Below are 20762 nucleotides of genomic sequence, written 5' to 3'. Positions count from 1 at the left end.
CACGGCAAGTATGCAAACTAGATGGCATATAAAAGCATAGCAATAAAATATTCATGAATATTTTGCAGAATGAATAACGATCACCTCATTCCAGTTGCCCTTTCCACCTGGGAAGGCGAGGCAGAGCCTGGGCCAGTAAGGCAACTGGGAAACAGAAGACGTGGGCGTGTCGATGGAGTCATGGTGGAGTCAGCGTGGAGAGTCACGCCATCCCACCCTGGAGCTTTCTCAGCGCGGGAAAGTCGCGATGTGAGCGCAATATTCTGTGTCATTATTTTCCTATTAGCATTTTCTCACCTTTCAAAAGCACATCAGGGATGATAGCAGCAGGCGCTGCAGTGGAATATTCAGCAGGCGATGGAGGCGGAGAGGAAAGTGATAATATATTGTGTGTTTTTTTTTTTAGTTTTATCAGTTTAGAGAAGTATAAAACAACAGAAGATTGTTTCGGTTGCGATTGCGTTCCTTTAATATCTTTGGTTTTATGATCTCGGCTTTGATGTCAAAGGCACGAAGCGAAATTAAAATGCACCATTACACAGCACAGTTTTTATTTTTTCCCGCAGTGTTTAAAACTATGGCTTGGCGTCAACGGGTGCAGCTCCGGGAAGACAATAAACATCTCATCCACCGTCTAACCACTGACACTGCCAACCACTGCAGACTGACAGAAGGTTAACAGGGTCCTATTACGAAAACTGGCTTTTTCAGGTCTTCAACATGTCTTTCTGTGTTACTGCTAACACACCAAATATGAAAAATTAAATCTTAGGCACTTCTATATTTTTTTTTCCATGTTACTGCGCTGAAACTAGCTAGCATTCGCAGTGAGCGGCTGGAGGGAGGCGGAGCCAAAATAACTTTTTCAGGCTGCATCAGAGAAGTGCTTGCTTTGTGAGGACTGTGTAGCTTTTGACCGAACAAACCTTGTTTACCATGAGTAGACCACCAAAATGAATTTATTAAAATCTGGTAAAGGCCATAATAATAACAATAGGGCCACTTTGAACTTGCCTAACTGCGGGGAAGCAACATATCTGGCTGACAGCTTCCGAGGGTTCGATCAGTGAAATCATCAAACCGCCTAGAGGTGCACGAAAAAAACGCGTCACATGATCACGTCAACCATTTTGCAAGAGTTCCAAGAAGATGTTATGCAATTTTATTTCCATTAGCAAGAAGGCACTTCCCTCTACAGCAGTCTGACTAATGTGCACTCTGTGCTGCTCCACCTCGTTAAAAGGAGTGTCAGGGGGGCTAATGGCTCATCTCTAATACTGTCATCCCTCAGGGTCCGAGCTGCCTGTAGGGGGAGACACAGCTAATGTATACAGTACGACGGCACAGAATACTATGCAGATTTTGGGAGTGCAAGTGTTTTTCTGTAGGGCCCCAGGGTTAAACGGTGTTTGGCTCATCGATCCGTAAAGCTTCTCTTCCCAGAAGCCGATTAAACAAACTGCCCTAAATCTCTCTCCAGCCTTGTATTTCCCTTTTTTTAGACAACAAATTGTCTGTATGAGGACAAATTACACCCACCTCTGAGAGGTTTGATCTGACGGAGTGAAAATGAGGAGGCTGCAAGAGAAATGTCTTGTTTGCTCTCGATTAGCTCTCAAAGAGCACAGGTTGGTCTGTTTACTGTGAAGATGATGCGAGCACACCCTAACTCTACTGCTGATATCATTCATCTGCAAGCAGTGGAACTTGGTGGAAGTCTACTTGAAGATTATCAAAGCGCGCTTGAGGAACCTGAAGGCACTAATCGGGACAAAAGTAACACACAGTATCGCACAGTGTCACACACATGGCTGAAGTTACACAACAGAAACAGCCTTCCACATTACCAATTGTATATTTGAAATATGTTGGTTTTTTTTGTAGTGCAGCACCTGTTTCTTAGTTCTTTTTTTCTTGGTGTGGCAACCGTTATTAAACGTAAACATAATAAGATAAGAATCCAGCGAAATTTAGACCGTATTTATCTGTTTTTATTAGCTGTGCTCTGCCGCTCCATCCCTCTTGATTTCCAGGGCCTGGGAGTGCCGGCAATGTAGCGAGTGAGTCATTACGTGAGGCGATCTGCTCTTATTAGCCAGTTAATCTCCTAAATTAATTTGACTCGGAGGTAAACAGCTGGATAGAAGCAGTCTGAGGCAGAAAGTGTACAAGAAAGTGTACATAAACTAAAGCCCCTGGAGAGCAAAACTGCACACTAAGACAAATCAAACTTTACAGCTGTTGACAGCATTTGATAATCGTTTTTTACTTGAAGCCCTCTTCATTTCATGAGAGAGAGAGAGAGATAAAACATCAGCAACCCATCAAAGTTAAAGGCCTTCAGAGTGGACATTCTTTTGTATATATTAATGTTGACTTAATATCGTAAGCAAATATACTTACTAACTAATATACAACATTTGTATTTTCATTCCATTTTCTGTCAGCAGATCCTATTAATAGTTGCCCACTGGGCTGTTAGCGACACTGAAATCGTCCTATACATTATCGGACCAGGTTGCTGTAATACTGTTATCGACTGCCATCTTCAGAATTGTTCTAAATAAAAAGATCACAACACACAAATCATAATAGCTACCACAGAAAGAGTATGGAGGCTCTCAGCCCACTTTGCCTGCACTTTGATAATACACTCCGATCTGACCTGGATATAATAAACAACGTTGATGTAAATCAACTACATCTTTACATTTCATTAATCCAGATCAGATGAAAAGCTCATTTGTTTGCTCTCTTGGGTTTACAAGATGACACAACAATGATCAAACACTGAGAGAGGCAAACAGTGAGAGAGCATCTGGGAGAGTTTGGCACACGGTGTGCTACAGCAGGAGGACAAAAATTAGGCATTTCTGCTGGAAGCTCAAATTGCAGTCATTTTGTTTGTGTGTAGTGTGCATTAAAACCAACATTGATATTCTGGTCACACGGATTTATCTGGCACTGGTGTTCCCATCTGCAGAGTAAACCTGACCAGCGTCTCTGGTGGCCAGAACAAACTCGCAACACATCAGAAACATTGGACTATCCCTTTAATGTAGATATCTACTGCTTTCTTAAATTAATTTGTTCAAATCTCTGGGGATTAGAGTTAGGAGGACCTGGAGCTGTGAAGGCATCCCAACCAGTTCACTTCAAGTCCTTGTTAGGATGGAAGACAAGAGATATTGATTTGCAATTTGCTGCTATTAAGACTGATCCTGAGAGTAACCGCCTGAGAAACACTCAGATGTTGGATTGGGAAAGACGAGACGTAAATCCTAATTCATCAACATGTGGCTCATGCAATTTGTGTCAGCTTCTTTTAATGGCGACATCACACCAATATCTTCCGCAGCATGACAATGAGGACTCAAGTTCCTAAAAAAGTAAAAACACAACAACAACAATAACAACAAAAAGAACCCAAGGTTTGGAAGTGAAGGCAAACGGGAGGATGAGGTGGCAGCTGTAACACACCAGCGTCACAAAAGCAGACAGTCATGAAATCTGTGGTAAACAAGCAGCGCAAAGACATCAGTCAGGCATGAATGCCAGTGTGCACGAGTTGGAACATTTGTAAATACGAACAAACGTCTGGACTCGGTAATCAGGCATCTAGCGCAGGTAAGTAAAGGTACTAGCATCAATATATTTCCTTAATGTGCTGGACACGAACCAAAACAGACCTGGGATTTCATATTTATTAATAACTTAACTCTGTTTGGATTCAAAGCTGGGCCCAAAACACTTTTACCCCTGTCTCTGATGTCCCTTTTACACAAAGTGGAACCAAGTACAAGTGTTACACCGGTTCTGGTGCCAGCTCTCATTTGATTTAACTAGCCTGGATGGATGAATAGATGAATGGAAAGCGATGATGGTGAAGTTTATCGACTGCTGAGTATTCCACTCCACTTCCACAATTCCACAGTATTGGAATCTGGCGCTTGATGTCCTCCATGCAGCACAATGAGGATGTTTAGTGACCAGGTGTCTTCAGGAGGTTTCCTGGTCACCATCTGAGGTCTTCTCTTGCATCTGCTATTTGAAATCTGGGCTGAAAAACATTCCTATTTTCTTCATCTCTTCAGTGAATTAAATTGACTGTCATCCTAAATTTTCTGTCTGTCTGCTTCAAGTTTCACCCCCTTTAAATACTGTCATTTTTTTTCAATCTCTGTCTCCTTTAACCTCTCGGAATTGCCTGGTGTCCCAGTGGCGCGGTGGAAATAAATGTACCTTGCCTTTCTGCCCCTTGCGTCTTGACATGCTCGTGCAGATTCCCAATTTCCTGCCTGATCTAGCTCGGCAAGAGCGCTCGCCGTTTCACTCATTTGCGCTCGTCTACTTTACAGCCTCCACCTAGAGAGACGCAGCAAGGGGGTGAGAACAAAAGGAAAACTCTGAGCATGTTTAAAAAGAGGAAAAACAAAGAGGGAACCAGGCATAGAAATGTTTGAGAGATATGACCGGTGAACGTAACTGAAAGCTGAGGTGCTATCCCAGCCGCTTGCTCGCATTTGATCCATCTCTGTGGCTTTTAGAAGATAACTCAGCCGACAGTGATCACAGAATGCTTCCAAAAGCTCTTCCCTCATGGAACCCCCCAATAGTCATGGAAAGATCTGAGCCACAGGTGGTGCCACGTGTGGATCTGTACGATTCCCAGTAAGACCCAGGCAACGGTCCGGCAGCATGAGATTCCTCTGCTTTCCCCTCCCAAAGAAGAACGACACAAGAGATAATGGAATATTAATGGGGCCTGGCTGTTTGTCTGAACGCGTTAGCGCTCCATCCATCTCATGCCCAGCCCACACTTTGGCTATGAATGCACAATGAACGGCGACTCACACGGGACTTAACCCCCGCGTGATGGTACACGGATGAGAAGAGTTCCGGAATATCCTCAAAACCGCACAAATCGGCTGGCGTTTCCTCTGGCGGGACCGTTTCGATTGGTCACATCGTGTACGGCAGTGTGAATCTCCAAGGAGACAGTAAAAGGCAGGAGGCTAAACATCAAGCCAATGCACATGTCATATACATCAGATAGCTGGAAGCAATGTATGGTATGTCCATTAGAAGACCTGTCCGTCTTGATCAATGTCTCGCTGTCAGCCGCACTGAGCCAGGGGCCATTTCCTCTATTTCCCCACCCATAAAGATAACATTTTCTCCAGTTGCAGCACATAAGGTGCCAAATGGAAATCGTTCAGTCGAAGCGCATCTGCTGCAAACATAGGGAAGCCAGTTAATGTGCATCAGAGTAAGTCCAAGTTGTGGCTGTCTGGACTTCCAGAAAGAGGATAAAAATAAAAATAAATGAAAATATAGAGGTGACAGTGACATCCACACAAGGTAAAAGTTTTAAGAAGGGGGGTTTAGTTTATTTCTAATACTCTGTGGCTACTGTAGTTGTTTGAATTATTACCCATTAACATCAAGGCCTGGAGATTTCACCTTCAGAATTTCATCGTTTAGACCTAATTTCATATAAATACAGATTTATTTATTCTTCCACCACATGTGATCACTCACATTTTAATTTCACAATTTCCAAGGATTCTACAATTATTTAGCTTCCTCTTCATAGAAAACAGGGGGTAGAAGAAGAGAATCAACTCCTTTGAATTGCTCTGGAAAAGAAAATGCGGAAGAAGAAGCTACTATCAGTTGTAAACAATATCTGCTGCAGCTGAGGAGATTAGCCTGAACGCTAGAGGATTACTTTTTGTCTGAACCGGAATTTTCAAATTGAAGGAAGAACCAAGAACGTCATTCTGAAACAAACATTCCTCATTTTTTTTCCCAGTGAGTTTTTTTTTTCTTCCAATCATTGAGCCATTTCACTGCCGTTTCCGTTCAATCGTCTTTCAAGTCTTCCCTTCGTTCATCGCACTCTCTCTCTCTCTCTCTCTCTCTCTCTTTCTTCTCTTCTCTTTCTTTTTCCATCAACAAACCCATTTAGGAAACATCCAGTTTGGTGTCCAAGGTAAGTCCACGATATGGCACCGGCGGCTGAAAAGCACCATTTCCCATGAGCAATTCTAAATGTTTAACATGCGTCCAAACACAAGACCAGCTGCCAATATCTAAAATTGATTGCAGACCACAAACCAGCCAAATGAGACAATTAACGCAACCTTTAAATATCAGCCATCAGCATGAGCAAACAGCTTGTGTTTGTGCAGGGCAGGGAGGGAACTCCAGCCTTCGTTCTGACTAGTTGTTTTTGGGCGGCAACCTGGGTCAACGCACCGAGGGCTAAGAAAACAAGCCCAGAGCGGACCATCCCTGTCCGGGCGCTCTGGGGACGACAGTTGCCCTGGAAACAGACAACGATCCAGGTTGAGACAAGGGAAATAATCTGACTGCCAAATGCAATAAAGACTTCGTATACGACAGCTGGCCGTACAGTCATATCATCAGGATATAGTGCAGTCCAACAATATGAAATTAAATACTGCTGGCTGTCTGCAGTAAATAGATGTGAAGTCTTTTCTCTATGAAATAATGGTTGTGGTCCATCCAGCTCCGTTCCCCCATCAGCATTTCAGTCTCATTCACTCGCTCCTCTTTATTGGACTCTTTCAGGTAACAGCCTTTGTTTTTCTCTTTAACTCCACAAGGTCAGTTCCTCTAATCACTGTCCTTGTTCGGGAGAAGGAAATTGTCCTCCTGTCCTCTTCAGCTCTCCATGGGAGAAAGATCAATAGCACTCCTGTCCCAAAATGTATCCTGGTTTATCAGCGCCAAGATGCTGCATTACAACAAGGAACTTTCTGCTTCTACACTTTTTACATCTGAGGTTCCATTAATCTGGCAGACAGCAGGCGACCCAGCAAAAATGAAACTCATACTTTTCATTTCAGCAAAGGAGAAAATCAGCTAAAATTGAAAGTTTAAAGGAATATGTAGCAACACAAGCTTTGTACGGCAACTTGGCAGCTCAGGTTTAAACTTTCAACTCTCGTCCGTCTTGCCAAGATCCTAGTAAAAGGAAGTTGGAAAGCCTATTAATAATATTATGTGGATTTTATCGCCAATCAGCTCCCTCTGCAGATTAAGGGGGCAAGAGACAGGATTGAAAAGTGACATCTCCAGACTCGGACTTAAAAAGAAAACAAAAACAAAAACAGAAATAGTACAAAAAAAGAGTCCTAAGCATTTAGCCCCAGGCTAATAACCAGCGTCAAATTCCTAAATTATGATGAAGCAACAAAAGTAAGTTAGGACATATTTACTTAACAGAGAATCAAAACAGTTCAATTACTTGTCATTCATTTTACAAGCTTCCACTTGATTTTTTTTTAAATATATCTATATCCTTTCTGGTTCACCCTGACAAAACAAGTCCCTGCGGATTAGCTGCGATGCTGCTGCCTGATATAACTTCATCAGTTCCATTAGGTCCCCACCGCCAGTCTGCTTCAGTGCACGCTAGTCCGGCTTACACAGTCCAATTAAAAGCACACACACCTGCCATTCAGCTCAGCTTCTCACAGGTTCGGTCGCTCAAGAAAAACTAATGAAGACGGCGCCATGAAATCAGACTCCTGAACACACATCAAAGGAAAGGAGAAAGTGTTGGAATATTCATTAAATCAGCATTATATGCCCGCAGCTAACGTCACGTGTTGGTTGCACATGCATATGTGTTTGGCAAGATGTTTGAAGCATGAAATGTCCTGCAAAAAAAATTTTTTTGGGGGGGGTAAACACTAACAACTTTTTTTTTTTGCATGTAAGCAAACACACACACACACACACACACACACACACGCAAAAATGTAAATAATAGTCCGAGTTGAGTAGTTAGTGCTACAGAAACGTTGACTTTGACTTGCAGCTTTAATACACTGTTTGGCGATTCCCGTTGTACATCTTGAGGATAAAGGCCTCTGCAATTCAAATCACTGGTCATCAAAGTTTCCCCGAAACTCCAGGTGTTGCGTTTAAATTATAGGAGATGGGTTTTCAGGAGAAGCACAATAGACAGTCTGAATACAGATAGCAAGTCTGAGGCCCCGAAAGTATTTGCATGTATATCTGGTTTGGATCAAAGACGAGCCAAATAGTGCAGATGGAAGAGTGCAGAGCAGCTAAGTGCAGGTCTATTCAAATTCAAAGGTGCTGTGATTACAAATGACATTTCCTATTGAGTCGTGCATAAACAATGTAATTGGTCTTTCCTGCAACGTGACCGCATGCATCGTATAGAAAAGCTCATCGTAGCGTTCCTGCGCAGCCGCTTCTCAAAGGCATCTATTTTGTTTTGTTTTTTTTACTTTCCATCTGCACATCTTTGCTGTGGCTCCCGCGGAAAAAAAAAAAAAGAAGACGAAAAAACAAAATGGAAATGAGAAGCGACGCCGACTGCCAGTTATCTGCATAATGGCTAATTCTAAAGGATCTTATTTCTGGGAGGGGATAATGGTACCGATGCGTAATGCCGGGGTGCTCGTTAAAGTCAACCTGTTGGAGCCGAAGAAACCGCACATCAACGTCAAGTGTCCGCCGTGTTTGTGGAGGAGGAGCTGAGACCGGGGTGATAACACTGCGCTCAGGAGGGAGCCGACCTTCGGAGCGGCAGAACAGTCATCACCTTGTCAAAATGACAGTGTGTGCCCTGCTCTCCATTCTAAGTGTGTGTGTGTGTGTGTGTGTGCGTGCGTGTGAGAGAGGGAGTGCACAGATGCCCTTTTAAACTCACTGTCATTGTGCCGTCGCTTCGGCTCCGTCGCCATGCAGGGTTTCCAGGAGGGCCACAAGGACGATGCAATATGTGGACATTATAATGCGATTAGAGCCAATCAGTCAACAGGAAAGGACTTCCAGGACACGAGGAAGCGGCGTGGCAGGGTCAGCGGCAGTGGCAGCAGGTTAAGCTCGGCGTTCAAGGTCTTCTTCTTACTAGCAATGTAACAGGTTTTTTGTTTTGTTTTTTTCCCCCAATCTTGTTGGTGAGTCAGTGTGAACTGCAGCCTCGGTTGACACGAGCAGCGCCGCCGTGATCCTGCGGTCCACCTGCTGCAGAGGTGCCATGCGTTGCGCCTTCAGAGGTCGTCTACCTGCAGACCTTCGGCTGTGATGAACGGTTGTTTGACTTACTGCTGCCTTTCTGTCAAATGGAACCTTGCCATTCTCCGCTGACCTCTTGGCATTTGCAGTCACACCCGGAGAGCCGAGGCTCATTGGACATTTTCTCATTTTGGGGCCGTTCCAGCTAAACCCCCGAGATGGTTTTGTCATTTGGCTCGCCGAGAAAGATGTGCAATTGTTGTTCTTCGGCGTGGTGCATTGTAAATCGCAGCCAGGCGACATTTTGGCAAATGCAGGAGACCTTGGCTGGGACGTGTGATTTTTCAAGCATTGTCTGCTTCGATCCAAATCAACACAAAATATTATTTTTTTCTTTTTCTGAAAAGCAAGGCAGTACGATCAACAAGTGAGTTTACATCAATGCAAAAAGCTCCCCAAGGTCTGAAAGGGAGGTTCAGCTGCTTCAAACATTCTGGCACTGCTGGCCCTGTTGTACAATCCTTGGAGTCTTGCCTTGAGCTGCAGCATATTCAGAGATTTGACTCGGACAACATTACCTGTGAGATATCTGTGTGTGTGTGTGTGTGTGTGCGTGTGTGAGTATGTTTGTATTTTTCACGTTGAAAACAGATACTGGCATTGTATCAGGTTTGTTTTACGCTCTCTACTATCAACAAAATGTTGCCGCATGCATGTTGTCTCCCAATCAGGGGCTGTTTCACACGTGTCGAACTGTGTGTGGCAGCACTTTCGCTCCATGCAATAACTTGACAGTGACAGTAAAAATGACAAGCGCGTGCGATACTGCTGTCACGTGGCCTAAACCACAGCTCAGACTCCAACTGTGCTCCAAAAATTGTTCTCTGTTGGATCCTCCTGCCAATTTAAAACAACTGCAACAAATAATTTAGCGTTGAATTCACACGTCGGGTCTCGACAGCCGAGTCAGATTTCTTGCCCTCGTCGGATGATTTAGTCTATATCTACGTTTAACGGTGAACCATGCCAGAAGTCTGCATTAACATCTCCTTTAACTTTGCAAACACTTGACACAACAACAAAATTGGGCTGCCAACCCAAGAGAGGAAATAGGTCGATGGCCATCAACAACTGTAATTTAAATTTTAGAATTGACTTGAGGGACGTCCAGCTCGGCCCTCGGCAGCTCCCCGGCTGCTGATGGATAGTATTGACGGACGCAGACGAGAACAAAATCATAATCACAGCCATGAAGCACTTTTCCGGAATATTATTTATATCAGATTGTTCTGCCGATGGACTCCAGCTGAACGCTGTCGCAGTGAGGTATGAAGATCCAGCTGCACTGTTCCAGAAATGTAAATAGAGTTTGGGTGACGGGAGGCGGCAGTGTGTTCATTGGAGCTCGACTGGATCCATCCATGTTCTATCATCACTTCTCAATCACTGAGGACTGCAGGGATGCTGGAGTCTATCAAAGCTGCCTTAGGGTGAAGGCGGGGTTACAACCCCGGACAAGTCAATAGTTCATCCGACAACCATCCACACTCATATTCACAACCTACGAATCACACACAAAGGACCTGGGAGGAGAACCTGGATGGAACCCATGCAGACACAGGGAGAACATGCAAAGAGTGAGGCACCACTGTACCTACAGTTTTCCACTTGAAATGAGATGAGCGGAAAGTTAGCGGACGCAAGGTGCAAGGCATCATTAAAAAAAAAAAGAAAAAAAAGAACTGGGTGTTGCAGCAGGGATCTGCAGTTCCACACAATGGCAGGAAATCTGTCAATCTGTCCGTTTAGACTGCAATCACATTGGCAGATATGGTATTCATAGCTCATCATTGGAGAGAGGTTGGGGAGGAGAGTGGGAATAAGGTCAGTTGAGGCAAAGTAGCATGAATGGAGCTGGAGACGTTTGTTAAATATCTGGTAGCTCTATATGTGTGTTACAAAAAAACAAAACAACAACAACTCTTATTGTAGAACTGCAGACCAAATTGAAGCCCATCGCATTTTGCTGTGCAACCAGAGGCGTTAGTGTTGCAGGGGGGATGAGAGGAAAAGGAGAGAGAGGTGAAGAATGTCTGGCAGAGGCCCGGCCTTCGAGTGACCTGACCTCACTTCACCCCCTCCCACTCCCTTTCTCTGGTTGGCATCATATCGTTTTCTCTTCCATATTTCTCTGCCTCCGCCTCTTTAATGCAATCAATCATCGGTGAGTCAGGAAACCCTGCCACTTATTGGGTTGCAAGGACAGAGGAAGTCAACGTGCCCACACACACACACGCACACACACACACACACACACACACACACACACACACACACACACACACACACACACACACACACACAGAGTCACAGAGGACCAGTAAGAGGACAGGCCATCCCCACCTGCTGCTGCATGGCGGACTGATCCGATTACCCCGATCAGCTTTCAGCCGACGTACGAGCTCCCTCCACTGGCTCAGCCGTCCTCACAAACAACAAGAGCTCAATCGTGTCTGTGTCCGGTGTCATTTCATTACGACCCGTTCCCCGTTTGATCCTTCCTGCTTTTGAAGGAACCACACAGTGACTCCATCTCCAATCCCGGCCACTGAAGTTCACTTTGGAGCACTTACACGACCCTTTTTCATCAAATGATGCAAGAGCCGCGTCTCCTTCTCCAACAGCTGAGACGCACTTCACCCTAACTGGGAGTATTTGATTGACTCTGATGGTTATGAAAAGGTAAATGCGCTTCAAATAGGCTGTATCGGTCTTTGAGTCTTCGAAGGGCATTACGCTCATCACCGCTAGCTGTCAGTCACTTTAAACAGCGCTGCTGTTTCACATAGAGATCCAAATGAGAATAAATCCAGTTACGAGTCAGTTAAGTGTTACAGGCAGACTGAGTCAGCAGTTTCCATATGTGAAGATCACCTGGATAATGCATACAACATTAATGTCCAGTGGCGTCACAAGTTTTTATGGTTGCAATCGATTGTTAGCAAACCCTTTTCTGTCAGCTGATCCCCAGCAAGTGGGCACCGCAAAATCCCACTTAGATCAACAGAATGGGATTAGAAATATTTTCTTTTCTAAAGCCAGCGACTACTGGCTGATCGCCAGTAGTCGCCACTAGGTGCGCTGCCTGGCGGGAAGATTAACCGTCAATACAGCGTCTCACCGGAGATGACTGGTGACAGAGACTCATGAGTTGGATGGTGACACCTGAACATCTGAGAACAGACACAAATTGGAGGTGCAATCCAAAAGGTCTGAAGTATTTCACAGACTTTAGATATTTTCTCTTTCTCTTTCTACCGTGTCACTGGACTCGGATGCATCTTGCTAAATATATTCCTGCTTGACTATCAATAGAAAAACAACAATCCAGTTTTTATGTCTAGCAAATTGGCATTTGGTAAAAATCTTTATTTATTTCTAGCTGTTTGACTGGCCGACTGTGGAATTTAATCCAAATGGATGGCGTCTTTTGTAAGAGGCTTATTCAACATTGTGCAACAGAGAATTTGGCAACAAAAGCAATAATTGCTCTAAGGGTTAACAGGCGCCAGCCTGCTGATAACTGCTGGCAGCAAAACAGAAAAAAAAAAAAAAAAAAAAAAAAAGCTTCCTTCTAACTAAAAGAACATTTTATTTTTGGTGGGAGGAAACAAACTCGACCAGCGTAGTGTCATCGCAAACCATTTATGGTTGAAACTGTAATGCAGCATCTGTTCCCCGATGAGCTCTTATACACAGTAAACACCCTTAATGAACCGGATGACACTGGATCAGCCTCCATTCCAGCCATCGCATATGTCCCATTAAACACGAGCGCCTCCTTCTCACAGGGCTGAGAGGATGGCTGAGAGATTCCGTTGCCAGTTAAGAAGACACATTCAAACCTCTCAAGCGGCAAATAATTAAGTACAACTACACTTTTCAACACAAACAAATAGATTGACTGTGTTTAATGTGACATGTATTGTGGCAGAATCTACCCGGGAGCAGTCTGTGTGTATTTTATCATTCAAAAGGTTTACAATAAAAATGATACACCAATCCCAGCCTTTGTTGTCCAGTAGCTGAATTCTTAAACTACTACTACTACTATTACTACTACTACTACTACTTAAACCACTAACTTCTATGCATTAGCATAAGAATGCTTAACATAAGCAGCATCCTCATTGCCCTGATGAAAACAGCTGAAGCATAATTAATAACTTGCTTTGAAAAAAGCTTCTGTCTGTTGGCCTGGACCATTGAAAATATAAAATGTTTGTCCAAAACCAGAAAATTACAAGTCCAACAAAAAAAAAAAGACTTCTAAACAAGCTGCTTCTGGAAAAAGCTGATGCTTTTATTATCAATATTTTTTTAAATAAATCAAACAGAGGGTGAATAAGTCACAGAGGGTGCATTTTCACAGTACGCTTGTGGTTGGCAAAAGACTAGCAGCCACACAAATAGATCTATTGTAAATCGATCCAATAGATCCACCTTCATTGAATAGACATTACAGGCATTCTGTGTGTGTTTTAACACACTGCGATCCCTATGTTATCGCTGTATAAATAACAGAGAGAGACAAAAGAGACAAAAGATTAGCACATGAAAAGAGGTCGCAGAGGTCGGGAGATTTAGTTTGCCGACGCCAAGGTCACAGCAACATTACGCGCATCATTAGAAGGCGAGCTCTCTGTTTAGGTTGCTTCAAGAGCAGAAGTTTGCAGCAGTGATGGAACCTTGAATCAAAATACAAACAAAGACAAACTTCACTTACAACTTTTCAGCTGACGCTGGTGCACACTGAGCCATGTGATCACAGAAGCAAATATTTTTAAGGGTGATTCCAAAAATCAACAGGCTGATCAGCTCACGTGCCAGATGGTGTGCACACACCCTGATGGATTTCAGATGCGTGAACCAAAACCACTTGTCACAACTTTGTGCTGTTTACAACAGCAACAAATGTACGAGCCACATTAGAAAGTCTGGCAGGAGGCGCGTCACACTTTTTAGGTACCGAGTTGCACACTGACTGTGTCAGGCTGACAGCCATGAATATTCATATCGCTGCAAGGAGAGCAGTTTTTTTTTTGTTTTGTTTTTTTTTTACAAAATGTCATCAATAGTAGAAGCAAAGCATCTTGAAGAACAAATGAATAATTAATCATGTGGCTTGTTGGTTTAAGAAAATGAATTTAGACACATTTTTTACTTTTTTACAAAAGAAGAACAAAAGAAGATAAACCTTTTCCATTGCAAAAAATACACACTGCCGCTCTCCTTTTCATTAGCATGAAAGGAGCAGAAATCACTTTCCAGCAAAGTAAACATTTGCTCTTTAACACTTACAGTGAGACGTAATGTGAGGAAAATGTCAGGTCAGGTTTTTGCTTTTGTTTTGTTTTGTTTGCGCTGTGAATCCTGTTAAAAGTAGAGCAGATTGCTAAAGGCACAAGCTGCATTGCAATTCTACACTACAGGGGTTGCACTTACAGAGATATTCCATCTTGCCTTACTAACAGATTCAAAGGTCAGCCAAAGCCATTATCAATGTGTCATTTTGGAATAGTGGTGGGGTGCCGGCGGTGAGACTGGGAGGTGTATTACAAATACTGTAAAACCGGTAGTTGTTGCCTCCCTGCTTGACACTCAGTATTTAAGGCTGGACAAGCTCTCGAGGGTTAGGGGGGTGAGGAGGGGTGGGGCGGGGGGGCGACGGTAGGGCAGGAAGAGCACCGCTGGTGCTCACCGCTCCCTCACGGGATGGGAGGGACAAATTTCACACTTTCATGTGTGACAATGTGACAATTCAGATGTGACAATCAGTGCGACTTTAACTTTTAGCTTTAAGTGGAACTTTAAGCGTGTAATTGCTCCTGAACAATCAATAGCGGAAGGAGGGGGGAGGAGGAATCCTAAGACAACAAGGGCGCCTTCGATTCTGGCCTGCAAACCCACTATTTACATATGATAGATGATAGCGTGCGCTCTGGGTAACCACATCTCTTCCCACAAGTGCAACCTTGCGGCCCTGACAAGTTCTCCTGTATAAAGGACATCGCTCAAGTGTCCGCTAATGAAACGCCGCTCTAGTTAAGGAGGTGGGGGGAAGAAGGGCAGCACTCTGCAGTGACAGTCTGTGAGACGACACACACACACACACACACACACACACACACACACACACACACACACACACACACACACACACAGCGGCAGAGATGTGCGCAATTATCCGCCCTTGGTGTGTAAAAAGGAAAAGCTAGAGACCTGGAAGGTATTGATTCCCAAGCCACAGCTGAACAGACTCAGGCAGTGTGGAGGGAGCAGCACACACCTCTTCCAGCCACCGTCTCTCCAGGGGGCCACGGCGTTAACGCAAGGAACACCGGGAGCAGATTCAGGCAAAGGTTTGAAAAACGTTTCCATCCATTAAGGGTGCTGTGTCCTACCTATTGACTGATCTTTATTTAGCAGCTGCAACGCATCGACATTTTAAGTAAGAAATTGCTGCTTATGGAAAAACCATTGCTTGGCTGGGCCTTTGGAAGGGGACAAAAACAAGGTGCGCCACAAGGCAGAGAGGGGGAGCAGAAGCATGCCAGAGGTGGTCGTGTCTCACCCTGGAGAGGAAACACTGGCCTTCGTGGCAGCACAACAGGTTTTTGAGCTGTTCTTCGCTACGCTTTTCAAAACCTCCCCTGAACTCATGCGTCTGTGGCAACACAAACAGCCAGAGGCTACGGAAACTTTTCTGGTCCAAGGGGGGAAAGGAAACCCAGAACTAGGAGTTCTTCCCTCTTTTCTCACCGTCTTTATCTGCTCATTAATTGCTTGGATTTAATTCACTTCATTTATAACAGTGCAGTCACTCGCAGCAACAACAACATAAAAATGCATCTGCATACTTCTCTTTGTCTTCATTACTTTGCATCTGTGTCATCCCAGTTTCCCAATGTCATTTTATTTAAAGAGGTCATATTACGCGAAATGACTTTTTCAGCTCTTTAACAATTTTTGCATCATTAGCAAAGTACACCCAGTACAAAAAAAGGACAACTTGCACATTTATACCATTTATTTCAAACAAAGCTTGCGTATTGTTGGAAGGAGGCCACCAATGTTGATTTATTAAATCTGGAAACGGCCATAATAGGGCCACAATAAATTCAAACACTGACACCTCTGCTCTTGGATCACAGTGACTTGGTGTGTGCAGAAGGTATAAGAGACCTTCTCTTCTCTGGCTGCTGTCACGCCTCACTAGCAGTTAGTGTCGTTAGTGGCCAGAGCGGGTTCGGAAATCCTTCCTCTGCTGGAGGAAGTGAAGCGCTGGAAGCCCGACAGTCGTGTAATCTCTTCCCCCGAGATGTTTCACAAGCTTTGGGCCACTTTGATGTGGGATAGATAAAAGAATTCGGGGGCCACACCACGTGAAGAGCTGTACTCGCTGCCGCGACTCTCAATCTCTCACCACTGCATCCCGTCCCTGTGCCTCTCTACCCTCCCAGACAAACGAAAAAATTATTTCACCGCTATGCGATTCCATTTTTTCCCCTGTTTTTTATTTTTTTCTTATAAACTGTTTTCCTCTCTGCTAATCCATCAAAGCAAATGTGTTGCAACTGCTTCAGTCGGTCGGGAGCACGCACGGTACAAGTTAATGTTCTTTCATTCTTCTTACTTCTTTTTCTCCGTTTCCTTCAGTCAATGTGTCACAGTTCCCTCGCTGGAGTTCCCAGTCGGCAGCACCGGCTTGCATAAGCTTCTGTCGGCTGCTTCCTGATAGAAAGGTTCATTATTTCCCCGTCTGGCACTTTGGGTGTTTCACAGACAGAATCACAGTTGGGGCACCAGACTTTGCATCTTGTAAATTACACTAAATTATGAGTCAAAGACCACACTTGGAGTCCCAGAATGTTATAGTGACAGACGTGGCGTCTGAAAGGCCCAGGAGACATCCCCAGTGAAGCTAATCCTTTACCAGAAGAACTCTAATGGCCCATGAATCATACTGAGATGAGAAGGTGCCAATAAATCACGAGGCTGGCTAAGCGTGCGCGTCATTCTCTCAGTTCCTCGCCACGCTCCAATCAGAAGCCGGCCGGCCAGCGGTCGCATCTCACTCTCTCCAAATGCATCACACCACTCCGCCAGGAGGAGCCAGTTAGTTATGGAGACGGACACTGCTCGCTCAGAAGACCTGTTTGCAGGCAGGCATTGTGAAAACAAATGATGACCCGTGTGTTTATGGAGTATGGCGCCGTCCCAGCGGGCCCCCCTGCTGTCATGTTAGTTTCACAGTTATCGAATGATGAATTGCGATTAGATTGTTAAACTTGAGTTATTCACACAGCAGGAAAAAAAGGCCACTTCCTGGTCACTCTGGGGGTTTTATTCTCTGAGCAAACAAATTCCACCTGAAAATCCTTCTAACCGCGGCGGTGCTATTCATGTATCTAGAAATACTTTGTATTATCCAATAAAAGCTCAACTATTGATTTTTGTCTAATTTATCCCACCACAAATATAAATGCATAATATCTATTGCATATAACCCCACTTTATTGCCGTTAATGTTACACACTGGGCCTTTTAAATCGAAAATGTTTAAGTCTTCCTTTAAGCTTCTGTGATAATGTGCAGAATTAATCTCCCCATATATTCTTTCAAGCATAAATAGAACCTGCTAATGGCTAATGGCACACATTCACATTATGCCACATAGCTAAAGCGAGAGCTTCACGGCAAGGACGTTACCTATATGTGGTGTAACCATGGCAACAGGCAGCTGACAATGTGCTTTCTAGCAAGTGTTCAGAAGCACCCTTTACAAAATATAGATAGGTATCGTACTGCATGAGGGAAACTGTAGGCTAGTAGTGCATAGTTGAGAGAGTTGGCTTCCTGCAAAGCTTTGAAAAAAAAAATTACTGAAATTACACAGATGCCACTAAGCTCTTATTTCTTTTAACATATAGAAACAAGCAAATCGCTAAAAAGTAGGAGAACCATTCGATATTTTTTTTTATTTTTTTCAAACATAATGTTGGCCATGACATCATCGCTCTGCTCCCGTGTCAATCTGTCACACACAGCCTGCCAATATTGTCTCGTGAGGCATCCAGATATGATGAATCATTTAGTGGTCGCACAGAGAGGAGATGGGGGTAGAGGGGTGGGGGGGCAGCACCTGGATGGACCAGAGATTGGATCTACTGCTGTGCTGAAAAATGAAGGTTAGTGGCAGGTGGACAGCCGCCCGTTGACAGTGATGTAGTGGTAAATATTGACCCGAGTCAGTAAAATTATCATCACGCACACACACAAGCACGCACACACGGCATTATTACTGAGCTGCTGCACTGTGGACGGAGCTGTCATACAGTGTTTTATAACATCGCCATTATATACAAATAATATGAGTGCTAGACCGATTAATCACTTAGAGGATTAATCAGGCTAATTATTGGCATTTTTTTGCCAATGACTGTGCATTTATGTCTTTTTTTTTTCAAGATTAAAAATCGCCAAGTGTACTGTTGCGGAAAAGAGTAAACATACTAATGCAGAAATACTGAGTAAATAAGCTATTTAATGAACATGAATAAATGATCGGAGCTCCGAGACACAAGCACAGTACAAACAACCAAACAGATGCAACAAGTGCAGGCGCTCAGGTGAATGCCAGTGCAAGTGCAAAGAGATAAGGAAGATGAAGGTCCTTTATACCTTGGACCGGGTGGGGAGAGGATAAGGAAAGGAGAGGGGAGGATGAGAGGAGACAAAACAAAGCATATAAGACTAGCGGAACAGATTTACAGCTCACCCTGGCGGGACAAGAGGAGAAGGCTGGAGAAGGTCAACCAGAGAAAGGGTCAACCCCTAATGTCCTGCACAGGGCAATCATGAAATTCCACTACAAAAGACCTCATAGATGTGACGAGGCACAACGGATGTTCACATGAGTTGCAGCATATACAACAAGGTGAATACGATGTGCACATGTGTAGCAGATGACAGAGGACTCATACAAGGGTAACTACAGGCATGGACGCCTGAGCGTCATGTGCACTACTTGTGGTCACTACATGATGGCCACATGGCTATACTATGAAACTAACAGATTACATGCACTAGTAGTGATCATATAACATATGCTAAACAGAAGAAAAGAATAAGACAAGAATACTTATTTTCCATTACAGTATACAAGTGTCTGCATGTTTGGTTAGAAAAATGTGTTACAGGCAGCAGTTAATTTCATCCAATGGAAATTACTTTGATCAATAAAAATTGTATTTGTCATTTTCCTGTCTGCATTTATTCATTAGATGTTCAGCAACTCGGCCTTCCATTTCTAATTGCAATATTCAGCTCATTAGAAAAACGTACTTGATGTGCAATGTGCAAACAAGCGTGGATTAGAAGTGACACCACAGCGGCCACTGTGTGCGACAATCTGCTGCTTGTTAATGAATGAGTGGATCTTTTCAGCCCTCTGCTGACCTGCTATTGACAAGATGTCAATTAGAAATTTGCCAGCGATAGCGACGCTACAGAATACATAGCACGCTTAATTGGTTGTCTACGTTGTAATTCACAGGGAAAGAATGCTATGTACTCACCTCATTATTTAACCGGCCATGACGGCATTGGACCTATTTAATCTATTATCTTACCGTTTGCTGGCTGAAGACCAGCAAGGAGCTGGTTTGTTGTGGTGCACATGCAGTGCAAAACAACAACACGTAACAGTGAAATTATATTGTAAATGGCCATTTTAGATAGTCAGATGTATTACATTCAACATTTGCATCAACCATTGAAAAATCCATATTGTTCAACGACTCAATAATAACCCCAGGTTATTGATGGTAATCAATATTGTTTTACAGTTGTTGATTTTTGGGTCAAAACTTTCACAATCTTTTTTGTTGTTTTGTGCTTATTTTAACAAAAGTAAGGGTGAAGGAAAATCATTTACATTTTGACATGAACAGGAAAGTGTGTTTCAAACAGGTGTTATGTTGAGCGACAGCCTGTCTGGACTTCAGATAGGCAGATAGCTAACGTGGAATCATGCCGCTTTGATTAGATTAGGTAACTCGCCAGCAGTTGTGATGCTTGTCAATACTGTATATCTTGTGCACCCATGGGCTTTTCCTGAATGTGAATCCTAAAACTGCATTGCTGCAAAACCGAATTTCACCCCAGCACTAAAAATACAACTCCGACTGGATGAAAACAACGCCGTTGTGCATGCATGTGTGCTCGCCACTTTGTGTGAGTGCCTAACCTGGGTGCTGGTCTTGTGGCCTGAATTGGAATGAGGACATGAGTGATGACCCCCTTCGGAGTGACGCTGGAGGACGGCAGCATCCTTGTTCACTTCATTTATCAGCCCGGGCCCTTTGACAGGAAGGCCCAGGCAAGCTAATTAACCGCAACGGCTGTCAGTTGTTTAATCTCCCAGTCCTCACAAAAAACAACTGTTGTGCCTCAGAAGAGATTTACAGGAAGCCGCGGGTTAAGAGCGCATACACACGACCCAGAGAACTTCTCAGGGAATACGATATGGTCTTCTCTGGTGGGGAGGGCTCATCCTTAAGTAGGCAGGGAGTGTGGCGTGACATGTAAGCCTTTCTCAGTGTGTGTGTGTGTGTGTGTGTGTGTGTGTGTGTGTGTGTGTGTGAGTTTTGACTCAGGATGCATGCAGAAAGGTC

General features: G+C 43.9%; 1 long non-coding RNA gene across 2 annotated transcripts in view; it reads right to left on the bottom strand.

Moving 5' to 3' along the window:
- Positions 1-20762, bottom strand: part of LOC142895889 (uncharacterized) — an 87607-nt gene that overhangs the window by 7264 nt on the left and 59581 nt on the right. The window contains exon 4 of one of the 2 annotated variants that reach the window (XR_012928271.1): positions 3338-4365. The exons of the other annotated variant lie outside the window; for it this stretch is intronic. This is a non-coding gene — a long non-coding RNA (uncharacterized LOC142895889). Of the gene's footprint in view, positions 1-3337; positions 4366-20762 lie in introns of those variants that run through there. 2 annotated transcript variants of the gene reach the window in all.

The sequence above is a fragment of the Nelusetta ayraudi genome, unplaced genomic scaffold (genome assembly GCF_046127955.1).
Source record: "Nelusetta ayraudi isolate G7.1 ecotype Tasmania unplaced genomic scaffold, CSIRO-AGI_Nayr_v1 ptg000004l, whole genome shotgun sequence".
Lineage (NCBI taxonomy): Eukaryota > Metazoa > Chordata > Actinopteri > Tetraodontiformes > Monacanthidae > Nelusetta > Nelusetta ayraudi.
Note: the sequence above shows the minus strand (reverse complement) of the source record. Positions and strands in the feature narration are given on the sequence as shown.